The sequence below is a fragment of the Sciurus carolinensis genome, chromosome 3 (genome assembly GCF_902686445.1).
Source record: "Sciurus carolinensis chromosome 3, mSciCar1.2, whole genome shotgun sequence".
NCBI classification, from domain to species: domain Eukaryota; kingdom Metazoa; phylum Chordata; class Mammalia; order Rodentia; family Sciuridae; genus Sciurus; species Sciurus carolinensis.
In genome coordinates, this window is record NC_062215.1 from 103,451,720 (window position 1) to 103,467,348 (window position 15,629).

The following is a 15,629-nucleotide window of genomic DNA, read 5'->3' on the forward strand; positions in this document are numbered from 1 at the left end:
TGGATTAAGGCTCTCCTCATGCATTCAGCTAAACTAAAGTAAGTAGCAAAAATTACCAATTCATTTTCTATCACTAAGTATATAAGCCGTACGTTAAACCTAATTTTTACAGGTATTTCCTTAAGTGTAATCCCACATAAGTATAGACTCTTTCGCCTCCCCCACCCCTGCCAGATTTTGCTTTGTTTAGATTTTTAGGACATAACTGCATTTACCATTACCACTTTCTGCACAAAAGTTATTGGTTGGTCTAAGAGTGGTATGTCCCTAAGTCCCACATTTCACACCTAAAAATCTTTGGCCACAACTTGATTAAGATATACTCACATGCAATTTATCTATCTTTGATATGTACAAACATCTCTGCAACCAATTTTAGAGTAGTTTTACTCTAAAAAGAAATTCTGTATCCTTTAGCTATCACCCCTTGATCTTGTCACCCCATACTCTCACTCCAGGCAATGATTAATCTACTTTCTGACTCTAAAAATGGAATCATGTGATATGTGGTTTTTCATGAATGGTATCTTCACTTAGCATAATGTTCTTGAAGTTTACCCATGGTATAACATGCATCAGTATTCTTTATTGTGGTCAAATAATATTTCATGGTATGGATAATAGCACACTTTGTTTATGCATTCACTAGTTGATGGATATTGAGTTTTTCTGTATTTTGGTTCTTATGAAAAATGTACAAGTTTTTGTGTGGACATGTTTTAATTTCTCTTGAATATATACCTGAGTGGAATTGTTCCATGTTAAGTCGGAGCAATTACCAGACCGTTTTCCAAAGTAACTGCAGCATTACATTCTCACCAGCATTATGTAGAGTGATTTTTTCCACAGCCTAGCTAAGATTCATAGTTGTCTGTCTTTTTGGTACTAGTCATTCTAATGGATGTGAAGTGGCATGTCATTGTGATTTTTATCTACTTTTCACTGATAACTAATTATATAGAGTATCCTTTCAAATACTTATTGTATATAATCTTTGGAGAAATATCTATTAATATAATTTGCCCATTTTTTAATTGAGCCACTTGTCTATTATTAAGTTAGAGGAGAACTTTTCCTATTCTAGATCAAAGTCCCTGTCCAATGTATTAATTGCTAATGCTTTCTCCCATTCTGTTAGCTGTCTTTTCACTTTCTTGATAGTATCCCTTGACACACAAATGTTTGTAATTTTGATGAAGTTCTATTTATCTATTTTTGTTGTTGTTCATGTGTCTAATGTCATATCTGAGAGAACTGCTGAGTGAACTTTTCTCCTAAGATTAGGGGAATTGTAGCTATTACATTTTATCATTTTAGCTCCCACATTTAGATATTTGATCCATTTCAATTCAATTTTTTAAATTTCTTTTTTTCACCTTTTTTGTTTTTATTTTTGTTTTTTTAGTTGTAAATGAACACAATAACTTTATTTTATTCATTTTTTTATATGGTGCTTAGGATCAAACCCAGTGCCTCACATGTGCAAGGCAAGTGCTCTACCACTGAGCTACAACCCCAGCCTCCTTTTCATCTTTTTTATTGGTTCATTATAGTTGTAGCATAGTGGTGGGATTTGTTGTTACCTATTTGTACATGCATATGATATAACAATATAATTTGACCAATATCACTCCCCAGTACTTCCACCCTTCCTCCCTCTGCCCTTGCTGAGTCAATTTTTGTATATGGTATGAGGTATGGGTCAAAAATCATTCTTTGCCTGTAGCTATAGAGTTATCCCAGCACTATTTGTTGATAAATGCTTCTTTTCCTCATTGAATTGTTTTGGCAGTCTTGCAGGAAATTAACTGACTGTACAAGTAAGGGTTTAGAGTAGTTTCTTAATTCTGCTTCAGTGATCTGTATGTCTATCTTTATGTCAGTACCACACTGTCTTGATTACTACTGCCCTGTAGTAAGTTTTGAAACTGGAAAGCGAGTCCTCCATTTATTTTTTTCTTTTTCAAGACTGTTTTACCTGATCTAAGTCCCTTAAGTTTTCATAGAAATTTTAGGATAAACTTGTTAATTTCTTCAGAGAAGCCAGTCTAGATCCTGAGAGTAATTGCATTAAAATCATAGATCAATTTGTAGATTACTGCCATCTTGACAATATTGAAGTCTCCTGATCCATGAACATGAGTCATCTTTCCATTTCTTTAAATCTTTAATATCTTTCAACAAAGAAATAGTTTTATAGTTTTCAGAATACATTTTTCTCTTGTTAAATTCATTCCTAAGTACTTTATTCTTTTTGATGCTATTATAAATGAAGTAGTTTTCTTAATTTTGTTTTTGGATTGTTTTTGCAAGAGTAGAAAAATACAATTGATTTTTTTATATTGATTTTATATCCTGCAAACTTGCTGAACTCATATACTAGATCTAGAATTTTTAGTGAATTCTTTAGGTCTTCTTATACACAGTATCTTCTTGTTTTGGAGAACAAAGATAATTTTACTTCTTTTCTAGTCTTCCCTGACTAGAACCTCCAGTACAATGTTGAATGAAAGTGACAAGAGTGAATATGCCTGTGTTTCCACTAGTCTAATGGGAAAGCAGCCAATCTTCCACCATTAAATGTGATATTAGCTGAGGGGTTTACATCAATTCCTTTTGTGAAGGTGAAAAAGTTCCTTTCTAATCATAGTTTGTTCGTTTTTTTAAAATCATGAAATGATACTGAATTGTTAAATGATTTTTGTGTTTATTGAGATGATAATGTGTTTCCCCCCTATTCTATTCATATATTTTGTTACATTAATTAACTTTCATATGTTGAAACAAATTTGCATTCCTGGGATAAATCACACTTGGATGCTTGCTTCATCAGCACACATACAACTAAAATGGGAATGATACAGAGAAGATTAGCATGGCCTCTGTGCAAGGATAACAACCAAATTCATAAAAAATAAAATCTTACTTAGTCATGGTTTGTAATCCTTTCTATATGCTGTTAGATTCAGTTTCCTAGTATTTTACTGAGCATTTTTTATCTTTATATTCATAAGGAATATTGGCAAATATATTTTTATGTTATTGGCTCAATGATATATTTTACACACATAACACTTTAAATATATATTGAAATATATATTTATACATTTTACATACACACACAAATATATATTTAGAATTATATAACTGCTTTAAAATTGCTTGAGAAGAAAGGACATGTTTACTATTTTGTGGTATTTTCTTTGAATTTTCTATTGAGAGTTCAAAAATGATTCATATATTTTTCCTTTTAGATTATTATGGTTTAATTATTTCCACTATTAACTGATCCTCAAAGTTAATTCTCATGTTTGGCCAGAAGTTAAAAAAAAAGTCAAACTGCTAAGCAACTATCCTGGATAATTCATTGAATAATTCTTTTCCCCCCTACTTTCACCATATAATAAAGTATAATGTAAAAAGACCTGTCATTCTATTATATTGTTTGTGGTATATATCTGGTGTTTTCTCCCTTATTTCCTCACTTTCCAACAAACTCTGACATAACTGCCAATAATTTTGTCAACCACCATCACTGGTTGTAGGGATGCAGAGGTGACAATTACCTACTATGTAGTTCATCAACCCCTTTTCCAAGAAATTAGACCAAATGGTAGGAAGGGATCCAAGCTAAGACAGAACACTTTTCTGGGATTAAATATATGAATTTTCAGAAAAAAAGGAAAAAAGTGAGATTACTAACTGAGTAGCGTTACTTACATTTTCTGTAAACTAGTAGTTTGGCTAGAAGCTTAATCAAATTCAGACTCATTTTTTTTTTTAGTCTTTTTATGGATGGCATTTTAGACTTTTTTAATATAGAAAATATAGATTTATTTGTTAATTATTACAAAGGCAAAATAATTTTCATTAGAAGTACTTGGAGGACTTCGTTTCAGTTCACTGGTTCTGTTACAGAAAACTAACCTAAGAGGGTAGAAATTAAATGATATAACCTAAGAGGCTATAACAGGGCAGACTGGTAAAAGAGGTCAGAAGGAGTAGAAGCTAGCCAGAAACACTTGTGTCAGCAGCAGGATCTATAGCTGGGATATTTCCCAAGAGGTCTGAATTAATTAATTCGGTCCCCAAATCATTAAAAGACTCTCGTCTCTGTGGAGAACAACAAAGGCTGATCCTTCTAAGATCTTTGCCTTTTCTTCCCACACCCCAAGCTCCTAAGCATCTTTACCACAAGTCTGCTAACGTACAGATGATTCATACAGCACTGGCAGGAATTATAGGCCTACTCAAAGGGTACCTAGACGCAAAGTTTGGGGGTAAATAATAATCTACAAGTACTCCCTTGGTTGAATTAATTCACCTTTGTGAATAAAGTTCATGGTTCCTTCTGCTGGTGACAACCTGCTGTGTCAGTATAGTTTGTCTTGAGAAAGAACTGGTTTAAAACGTTGAGTTTTGGAGAAGGAAAGACTTTCATCAACCCTACTCCAAAGTGGAAGAGGCACCAAGTTCTCTCGTACAGTTATAAGCAGAACATTAAAGCAGCACAAATCATTTTCAGTGATCAACATCTGCATCCTCAAACTATCCAGCAACTGTTGGTGTGGTATCTACCTCCATGCCATCTTCATAATCTCTTACTGAATCTTCTGTCTGGATCCCAGCCATGTTATACTGGCTGCTCAGACTGAGAAGGCATTCCTTCTAATCTCTCCAGTGTGGCTTGCCTTCTGTTGTTAAATGGGATAATCCTTCTTCATAGGTCTAAAATATAGGGATATCACCCTGCCCTTGTTCGTGTGCTTCCACATCATATTCTTCTCCATCATAATCATCTGAGTCTTCATCCTCAGGATCTGGATGCAGAGCCTGGCATTCACACATTGCAGTGAACAGTGCCCCCAATGCTGATTTATCACTAGGCACAAATCTAAATTCAGTAATAGTTTCAACATCATCATCACTGTCTTCCTCCTCTTCTTCAGCAAGAGATTCTTTTGATTCTTCTCCAAATTTGGCATTCACCATAACATACAAATGCTCTTGAGGGTAGGCATTTAGGTCCCTGAACACCACATGTAAACTAATGGTGGGATATTCCAGTGAGAATCCTAATCCAAGTGAGAATCTAGCCGAGACAGGCGGCTCTCCATGATGTAGAGTGCCGGTACCGAGACCTTTCCTGTTCAGCACAGCCTCTGTATCTGGTTGCTGTTGTGGAAGCCCCTCATCCTCTTTATACTTTTATTGACATAGCCAGAAACCATTTTTTTTTAAATATTACTTGGTATTGAACCTAGGGAAAAAATAACAGATATATTTGAGATCCTAGAAGAAAAGGAGAGACTAAGAGGCAATGTCTGAAGAGATAACAGCTTTTCTGAAAAGAATTGTCCCCAAACTGGTTAAATTTATGTTAAACATTCAAGAATTCCTAAAAACCCTAAACAGGATAAACCATAAGAAATCACATCCATTGCAGAAGAATTATGAAAATGTAAGTAGAATTAAATATTAAATAAAATATTAAATTCAGTGGGGAAATGGAAAAAGTGTCATCAGTGAGAAGAAAGATTAATACCTTTAAAGCAGCAATACAATTATATATCACTTAACAAGAGGACTGTGTCCTGAGAAGTGCATCATTAGGGAGTTTCATAATTGTACGAACATCCCAGAGTGTACTTACACAAACACAGATGATGTAGCCTACTACACACCTAGGCTGTATGGTATAGCCTATTGTATAGCAAATCTGTATAGCATGTTACTGAACTGAATACTGTAGGCAATGGTAGCACAAGGGTAAGTATTCTGTAGCTAAACATATCTACACGTAATTAAAGTACAGATGAAAAATGGTACCCCTCTATATGGGGCACTTACAAAGAACGGAGTTTGCAGACTAGAAGTTACTCTGGATGAGTCAATGAGTAAGTGGTGAGCAAATGGAAAGGCCTAAGATATTAATAATGTACACTGCTGTAGACATTATAAACAGGGTACACTTAAGCTACACTAAATTTATTAAAACTATTTTCTTCCTTCAAAACTAAATTAACTTTAGCTTACTGTAACTTCACTTTAGAAACTTTTAAATTATTTTAGACTTTTTTGTAATAATAGTTTCAAACACACACGCTTTGTGGCATAAATATATATATACATATATATATATATATATATATTTTTTTTTTTTGGTAATTGGTACTGGGGACTTAACCCAGACATGCTTTATTACTGAACTACATCCCCAGTCCTTTTTATTTTTTTATTTTGAGACAGGGTCCTGCTTAGTTGCTTAGGGTCTTGCAAAATTCCTGTGGCTGGCCTTGAACTTGGAATCCTCCTGCCTCAGCCTCCTTAATCACTTAATCCCACCAAGCCAGGCAATATTTTCTTTCTTTTTATCCTTTTCCTGTAATATTTTTCCTGTTTTTCAATTTTTCAATTTTTATTTTTTACTTTTCACACTTCTGGTTAAAAATAAAGACACAGATGTACCTAGCCTAGTCCTACATGGAATCAGGATCATCAATGTCTCTGTGAGTTCCACTTTCACATCTTGTCCCACTGGGGCAGTAGCACACAAGAAACTGTCGTTTCCTATAACAATTCGATGCCCTGGAAGACCTCTTGAAACACTGTCTGAAGCTGTTTTACAGTTAACTTTTTTTTTTTTTTTTTTTAAAGATTAGTAAAAGGAGTACACTCAAAATAATGATTAAAAAGTGTGGTGTAGTAAATAGGTACACCAGTAACAGTCATTTATTATCAAGTATATTGTCCTGAACATAATTTTATGTATCACAGTTCTATGTGACTGGCAATACAGCAGGTTTATTTCCACCAGCCTTACTATGAACACATAAGTAATGCATGGCACGACAATGATATGACAGCTACACCACCACTAGGGAATAGGAATTTTTCAGCTTCATTATCATCTAATGGGACCACCATCATATATATTGTCCATCATTGACCTAACACATTGTTGTGTGGCTAATGACAGGAATTTACTAAGAGTCAATAGCTAACTTCTCAACAGAAACAATGGAAGCCAGAAGACAATGGTATGATAACTTCAAGACTCTGGAAGAAAAATCATGACTAAAGTAGAAATCTAAATACAGTGCAAGTATTCTTTAGTAATGAAAAGGAAATAAGGACATTTTCAGACAAAACTGACAATCAGTCACTTGCACATATATACTAGAGGGAGTACTAAAGAATATTCTTTAGGTAGAAAAAAATCCCAGTTGGAGAGGTGTATGGAAATGAAAGTAAGAAAAAAACATTTGGAGATATCTAAATGAATATTTATTGCACAAAGAGTGATAATACTGACTTTTGGTCTTTAAAATATGGAGAAAAAAATATAGAACAAGAGTATAGTAGTTAGAAGGAAGACAAATACTGTTAAATTTTTCTAAAATTATCACATGTTCTGAGAAGAAGGTAAAAGTAGCAATAAACATCACATTTTGATAAATCACAAATGCATACTGTAAAAAGTAAGGTAATCACTAAGAATAATAAAATAGAAAACAATGTCACCATTAATCGTGGACCAAGGATAAGGAGATTGAGTTCATTTAGTAAGTGAAAATTTGACTAGGCAAGAGAAATTGTAATGAAAAATGTATGTTTCAGAGGACATTAACTCTTTTCTTTAGGTAATCAAACTCTTAAATAACTGGTTCTTATTTAGCATTCTTTTATATGTCTATTTTACCTTTTCATTGTAAAATATTTATTTATTTATTTATTTATTTATTTATTTATTTATTTTTATTTATTTATTTCCAGTACTGGTGATTGGATCCAGGGTGCTCTATTACCAGTGTGCTACATCCCCAGCCCTTTTTACCTTTTGTTTTGAGACAGGGTCTTGTTAAGTTGTCCAGGCTGGCCTCTAATTTTTGTTTCTCCTGTCTTAGCCGCCTGAGTTGCTGAGGTTAGAGTATGTACCACAGTGCCTGGTTTCATTGTAATTTCTGAGAAGCCAATTGTTTCCCAAAGGACTTGTTTGAAAATATTAAATTTCACATTTCTTCTTAACCAAGAACAAAATGGAATTAAACATGTGCAAAATAACTGAATGTCAAGTAACTAGCTACACAGCCAGCTCATTTACACTGAATTAGTAATTTACTCAGTCTGCAATTTATGTTAATTAAGGAAAGACTATTTTATGTGTTATACATTTACATAATGATATAAATATCTCATTCTCTTTTCTGTGAATGTTATTATTATCCTAAGTTTCAGTTCTTTTCTACTATTATCATCTTAGAGTAATCCATATGATGTTGTCATTTTCATTATATTTTGCTGGCATGTAATTGACAATATTCAACTTAAAAGTTAATTAAGTATTAAAAACACACAGGCTTCCCTTGGCTTTAATAAGTCAAGAGAATTTACACTCACACATAAAATTATATATTAACAAAGATTAGACAGTCACCCTGATATATTCGCTTTTTAAATATAAATAAGTCTTATGCTTTAAAAACTTTTATATCTTTTTAACATAATTATTCTTTTAGGAAGTCTTTCATTTTTTGAAATCTTTCAAATAAAAATCTTTATACTAAAATATTTATGAAATATGTTGTATTCTTTTCCCTATGTTATAGAAAATGAGCATTGACTTGATTAAATCGGGGTTCTCCAGAGAAACAGGACCAATAATAATATATATATTATTAATATTCCCATAATGTATATTATTATGGCAATAAGCCCATGCAATTATGGAGACTGAGAAACCCCACCATCAGCCATTTGCCATCTAGAGAATACTGAATGTTTAGGATAATGCCTGACCACATTGGAGAGAGTAGATCTTAGCCTATGAATTCAAAATTCAGAAACACCTTCACAGATGCACCCAGAGATAATATTTTACTAGCTTCCCAGGTAACCCTTAATCCAGTCAGGTTGACACATAAAATTAACCATCACAGATTAGTTATATACTTTTGTACATAACAGAATCTGTATCTAGCTGATTGATTTTATGTGCATAGTTTAAGGCCTAAAGCATTAGTCAGGATGATTTGGGAAAATAGGACATTTTATTTGTCAACTTTGAAATAAAGAACTTAAATTTTAGATTTCTCTTGGTCACTGACTTGATTTTATCAGTTCCCATTATTTCTCTAGACTTTTTGGTTTTCATCTTTGCAATCTGTCCTTGTCAATGTGTATCAAAGTAATTTAATGTTAAGAAAAGAATTTCTTCAGGCTGGGGGTACAGCTCAGTGATGGAGTACTTGCCTATCACGCACAAGACTCTGGGTTCAAGCACTATTAAAAAAATGAGGCAGGCTTCTGCAAATTCCAAGTATTTTTATTTTTCTTCATTAGAATATTCATCTCTAAAGTTGTGGACTGAAAAAGAACCCAAGCGTTTCTCTGAGAATATTAAGGGCCTCCCCAAACTTTAGGCCTAAATGCAAGGCATGTACAGAACTCAGTTGCCACTCTAAACAAGAAAAGTGAGTCTTTCATGTTTGTCATCTTACTGTTCATTGTTTCCTTAACCTGTTGCCTTAAAAAACAAAAACAAACAAAACTTATTTTCCACTGTTTCTAAGATTTTTTTGCTGTCAGGGCATTTCCCTCTCAACATTGTGTTGTTTATTTTGAGTCAGGACAGCATCTGCAGTAGAGAATGTAGCTTATCCTACTAGAGACTTCAGGCCCACAGTACCAAGGAAATTCTGCAATGAGACAAACCTAGATATGAGGAACTGCAAAAAGATAGCAATGTGTTCTTTTATGCCCAAGGACATAGATAACTGCTACCTGAGCAGTTTTACAGTCACTGTCAAAAGAATTATTAATAGTAAAAACTGTCAGATTTTATCAATGAAAAAGAGGATATTAGAGGGTCACATCAATCAAGAAGTTCACTAAGATACTACTATAAGATACTACTATAAAATGATAGGAAAAAAGAACAACTTTAGGCCTAAGAAAAGATCAAATCTGTGTCCTATGAGTTGAAAGGCATTAACAAAAAAGAGAGAGAGAGAGAAGAAATCTGGAAGTGGGAATTTAGCTTTGGTTTTGGTATTTAAGTTTAGAGAGTGCTAGGATAGGAAATATTGTAGGCATATTTAAAGGAACCAACCTCAAAAAATATTCTAATAGGCTGGAGAGGAAGAGAGTTTTTGGAGAAACAGAAAATAGAAAATAAAATGACAGTACATTAAAAAAAGAAGAAGAAATAAAAATACCAAAAAGAAAGGACAGAAAAGAGAAAAAACATAGATCAGTATACTAATGAAAAGTGTACGTTCATCTTAGTGATTTTGTAGTGTTCTTACTGCTGTGGTTTACGAGATGCCTTGAGCAATGATCAGGTCCTAGAATTTCACCTTCTATAATGGCTGTTTATGGAAGAAAGAGTTTGCTAAGAAAGAATGCAAGATCTGCTTCTAACAAAGATATCATGATTCCTCAAAGTTAGAGTCCTGGAAAGATTAAGCCATAGCCTGGAGACACTTCTGTCTACAAGAAAACAAAGATGATGGGCTCCCCTGCTGGGATTACTATCCTAATTATCAGAGAGCCATTGTTTCTTTCTGCTCTGGGCATCAAATAGGCTGACCCCCTCAAGTTCAAATAACCTCCCACCAATACTTGAGAGCATTCTCTGGCTCGTGCTTGCCTTCTCCAAACCAAAGACAGTTGGCTATATTCCAGTTCTTAGTATTACAGTCTTTGGCACATTTCCATCAGCACTGAACTTTAAAATACACACACACACACACACACACACACACACACACACACACACACACAAATTTAAAAGCTCAATTCACTTTTTTTGCCTTAATAAGAGAAAAGAATCCTCTAATATTCCTTTTAATGATAACTTCAATCTCTTGCCACTGATCGATCTTATTTTTCAAAAATGGATGTTTAAGAAACTGAAATTTTAAATAGTGTCTTTGTAGGGAATCAGAAAAGAACTCACCTCTCCACATAAACAGTATTATTACAAAATGCAAATGTAAATACTACTATTAGCTAAATTTCCTCTGAAATAGACTTTAATCCTAAAATCCTGTCAAATTCAAAAGATTTTAATAAATTTATATGAAGGATACATGTATTTATTTTCCTTGGCCTTATATGGGAACTTCCTTCATCTTTCTCCTTTTAAGCTAAACTCCCTTATGAAAAGGGGTTATAATTGTAGGTATTTGTCTCCTGAGAACAGAATTGCATCCAGCACTGGGACGTTTGCATTTTAGACTTTTGATAATTTATTTACCACCCACTTTGCTTTTCCTCCCTTTAGTACAGCTGTGTTCCCTCCACACCCAAATATGGCCTGAGTCCTGATCCACAAGAGTAAACTAACTTCATTACAGCTGTTGTCTGGCCAATTCTTTCCTCCTTCACCAGCTCCACCCTTCCCAGGGATCTGGGGTCAAGGCTGAAGAAGGGAAGAATAACAAAGAGTGTTGGAAATCTGGGGCCTCTATTTTATTCTACCAATAAGACTAACTAGCTGTGTTATCTGCTTCATTAAGGCCAGTCACATCTGTGGGTCTCAGTTTTCTCAGTTGTAAAACAAGGAAGTTAGACTATTTGTTATCTAATATTCTCTCCCCTTTCAATCGTAGGATTTTACTACTGCTTCAGGTTCCACTGTTTCTAGAAGGGCGGAATCCAAAAATTTCACAGAAGCTGTAACAAGAGAATTTTAGTCTCATTCATTCATTGTTCAATGAATGTTAATTGAAAGCCAACTATCATGCAGGCAGTCTGCTAACTAGGCATTAATTAATTACATGTACATTTGTTCATTCTCAAAATGCTATTTTTATTGAAATAAAATCCACATAATGTAAAACTACCTGCTTTAAAGAGAAAAACCCAGTGGTTTTAGTACATACAATGTCACGTAGTCACTACCTTTATCTAGTTAAAAACATTTCACCACTCTCGAAGGAAACCCCATTCCTGTCAGTCCCCACTTTGTTTTCCTGCCCCTTTTAACCATTGGCATTCTTTCCATCTTTACTTATTATGAATATTTCATATAGATGAATTCATATAGTATGTGAACATTTTCTCTCTCTTCTTTCAGTTGGCATAGTGTATTTGAGGTTTATGCACATTGTAGCATGTATCAGTATTTTATTTATTTATTTTTTTTAATACTGGGATTGAACCCAGGGCTGCTTGACCACTGACCCACATCCCAGCCCTTTTAATTTTATTTGAGACAAAGTCTTGCTAAGTTGCCCAGGCTGGTCTTGAACTTGTGGTCCTCCTACCTTAGCCTCCTGAGTAGCTGGGATTACAGATATGCACCATCATGCCTAGCTATTTTATTCTTTTTCTTGACTGAGTAATATTACATTGTATTATGTACTACAACTAGTTTATTCATCTATTGATAGATATTTGAGCTATTTCTACCTTTTGGATATCATGAATAGTGCTGCTGTAAACATCTGTTGCACATCAAACTGTTCTCAATATCTAGTCAATATGGTTCAAATATACAGTTTATGATGAGGATTTTTATGAATACTTTTGGAAGCAGTTAACTGTCTTCCTAAACTGGATTCAGTAAAAGCCCCTATACTGTCATCAAATCTCTGACTTCTTTTATTTCTTTGTTCCTGGTTTTACTACCTAATAAATCAAGAAAGTATATAGGGCATCTGCTAATCTTTGCTATGTTACTGTAAACATGGAAGCATAAAACTAAAATCTCACATAGTCTTTATAGTCAATGCCATATTCAGTCATATAAACAAGAAGCTATTACCATCAGACAGAGAAAAGACCATGTTTTACAAAACGTTTCCAACTGATCAATTACAGAAAAGGAGTAGGGGGAAATTACCAGGCTATTGCTATTTAGATGAACTAGGATAACTAGGATGTATATATTTTTCTTCCTTAAAAGGCAAATTGTGGAAATCACTTTTTCAGTATATAATAATTTAATATTAACTGGTTTTAACTTCATTTTCTATTTTTCTGTCCAATAGCCAAATTACAAAATCGTTCAAACTGATGGTATAATTTTTAGATACACTTTAAAGATACTTCATGCCAACTCCTGGTTCTCAACATCCAAGACATTTGTGGTTTCTTTCCAGCTTCTATGCTTACCAACCTAAATGATCCATGTACTGCTTTCCTCTTTAGATTCATTGGCTTAATGTAACTTTGTAAGAACTACAGTGATTGGCAAAAACCAGTCCTTACATTAGCACTCTCTGTCTCTGTCTCTGTCGCTCTCTCTCCTAAACTCTTCATCAAGTTATAGATTTTGACTTCATATTGTCCACCAATTTAGAACTATTTTGATTATATTGGAATAACTTCTGAATGGGACAATGCAGAGGCTTAAAAATTATATAAGAAAATTTCAAGCTAGCAAAAAAAATTGCCTCTGTATATCATTTGCAAAACATTTACTAAAACATGTACTTTTATAAAAAATAGGCTTCATTATTTCTAGTGTGTTACATTTATTGTGTGAATTCTTTCAGTCCAATCATACACGTGTGCTTTCCACTTATACAAAAGGATACAACTGCCCCTCAATTCACTCCTCAATTCACTCAGGGGAAAAAATGGCAAAATTTGTTCTTTGAATTGAGTTAATTTAAGATTTTAAATCAGAAAGAAATTGAATGATCTTCTAGGTATTAAGCAGAAACTGACCGCAAATACCATTTAAGTTTATAGTAAATTACTGGCATACAAAGCTTTCTGATATAATAGTTCTTATGAGAAATCATGCATTAAATGTATTTTTAGCCACCTTAAAATCACTAGAGGATGTCAATAACTGAAAACCATCATAATATCTCTTATATATCATACAACAAGAAAAGTAAAGTATTTCATATTTATCTATTTTTCAAGGTTGAATTTTCACACTGGGTTTGTTTTAAAAGTGAAATCTAATATTTTAAGTAATACAAATTTCCATAGTTCTTTATTTTCCAAACATTTTTCTCATCTTTTACTCACATAGGTGAACTGTATAGCAAACATAACTGCTATTACCTAAATACTCGGGTTAGTCGCCTTAAGGATTTGCTGCTCTAAAGGTGGTTTAAGGAGCAGCTTTATCATCAGACAAGTTTGTTAGAAATGCAGTCTCAGCCTCCACTCTAGACTATTGAATCAGAATCTGCAGTAAGAAATATGGAATGCTTTGCTCTGGGATTTTTAGTGGTAATTCTAGGGCTAGAACTCAGATATTATTCTGATCTGGAGGTCAGAAGTCTGTCATCTTACTATCCTGAATTATAATGAACAAATAATGAAAGTGTGAGGGAATGCCCTAGATTTTTCTTTCAGAGAGAATCAATTTGGTGCTTCTATTGTGTCAATGATATTAGTCATCAATTATATCAAAACTATAAAACATGTTGGACCCAGGAAAAAAGACATAGTTACAGAGGGATTTGATGGGACTCAGGAGGTCCATCTGTTTTCTTAGTCAGATTTTCAATGTCAATTTTTATTAGCACTGAGAAATGTGTAACTAACTTTATTTTCCTTAACATATAAATAGTTTGTTAAGTAACTATTAAGGATCAAACACTAAACCATAAGTGGAGAAAATAAAATACGAACTAATTTACCAGGCTGATCTCCTTAAAATACTTAAAGTCTAGCTTTTTTCCCCCAGACCGGTTAGTGCTTTTTATAAAGATAATGCTCCCTAAGCAGTTATGAAATTCATCTGGAAGAATAAGAAACCCAGAATAGCTAAAACAATCCCTAGCAGGAAGAATGAAACAGGGGGTATCGCAATACCAGATCTTCAACTCTATTACAAAGCAATAGTAACAAAAACAGCATGGTATTGGCACCAAAATAGACAGGTAGATCAATGGTACAGACTAGAGGACACAGACACAAACCCAAATAAATACAATTTTCTCATACTAGACAAAGGTGCCAAAAATATGCAATGGAGAAAAGATAGCCTCTTCAATAAATGGTGCTGGGAAAACTGGAAATCCATATGCAACAGAATGAAACTAAACCCCTATCTCTCACCCTGCACAAAACTCAACTCACAATGGATCAAGGACCTTGAAATCAGACCAAAGACCCTGCATCTTACAGAAGAAAAAGTAGGTCCAAATCTTTACCTTGTTGGCTTAGGATCAGACTTCCTTAACAGGAGTCCCATAGCACAAGAAATAAAAGCAAGAATCAATAACTGGGATAAATTCAAACTAAATAGCTTTCTCTCAGCAAAGGAAACTATCAGCAATGCAAAGAGAGAGCCTACAGAGTGGGAGAATATCTTTGCCACTCATACTTCAGATAGAGCACTAATTTCCAGAATATATAAAGAACTCAAAAAACTCTACACCAAGAATACAAATAACCCAATCAACAAATGGGCTAAGGATATGAACAGACACTTCACAGAAGAAGATCTACAAGCAATCAACAAACATATCAAAAAATGTTCAACATCCTTAGTAATAAGAGAAATGCAAATCAAAACTACACTAAGATTCCATCTCACCCCAATTAGAATGGCGATTATCAAGAATACAAGCAACAATAGGTGTTGGAGAGGATGTGGGGAAAAAGGTACACTCATACATTGCTGGTGGGACTGCAAATTAGTGCAGCCACTC

At 33.8% G+C, this 15,629-nt stretch overlaps 1 non-coding gene and 1 pseudogene across 1 annotated transcript; one reads left to right on the top strand and one right to left on the bottom strand.

Annotated features, from left to right (window-relative positions):
- Nucleotides 1–2,819: 2,819 nt before the first annotated feature.
- On the top strand, nt 2,820–2,927 carry LOC124981491 (U6 spliceosomal RNA). The gene has a single exon (XR_007108013.1). It is a non-coding gene; the product is annotated as a U6 spliceosomal RNA (small nuclear RNA).
- A 1,594-nt stretch (nt 2,928–4,521) lies between these two features.
- The window catches only part of LOC124979464 (methylosome subunit pICln-like), a 54,547-nt pseudogene continuing 43,439 nt past the window's right edge, over nt 4,522–15,629 (bottom strand).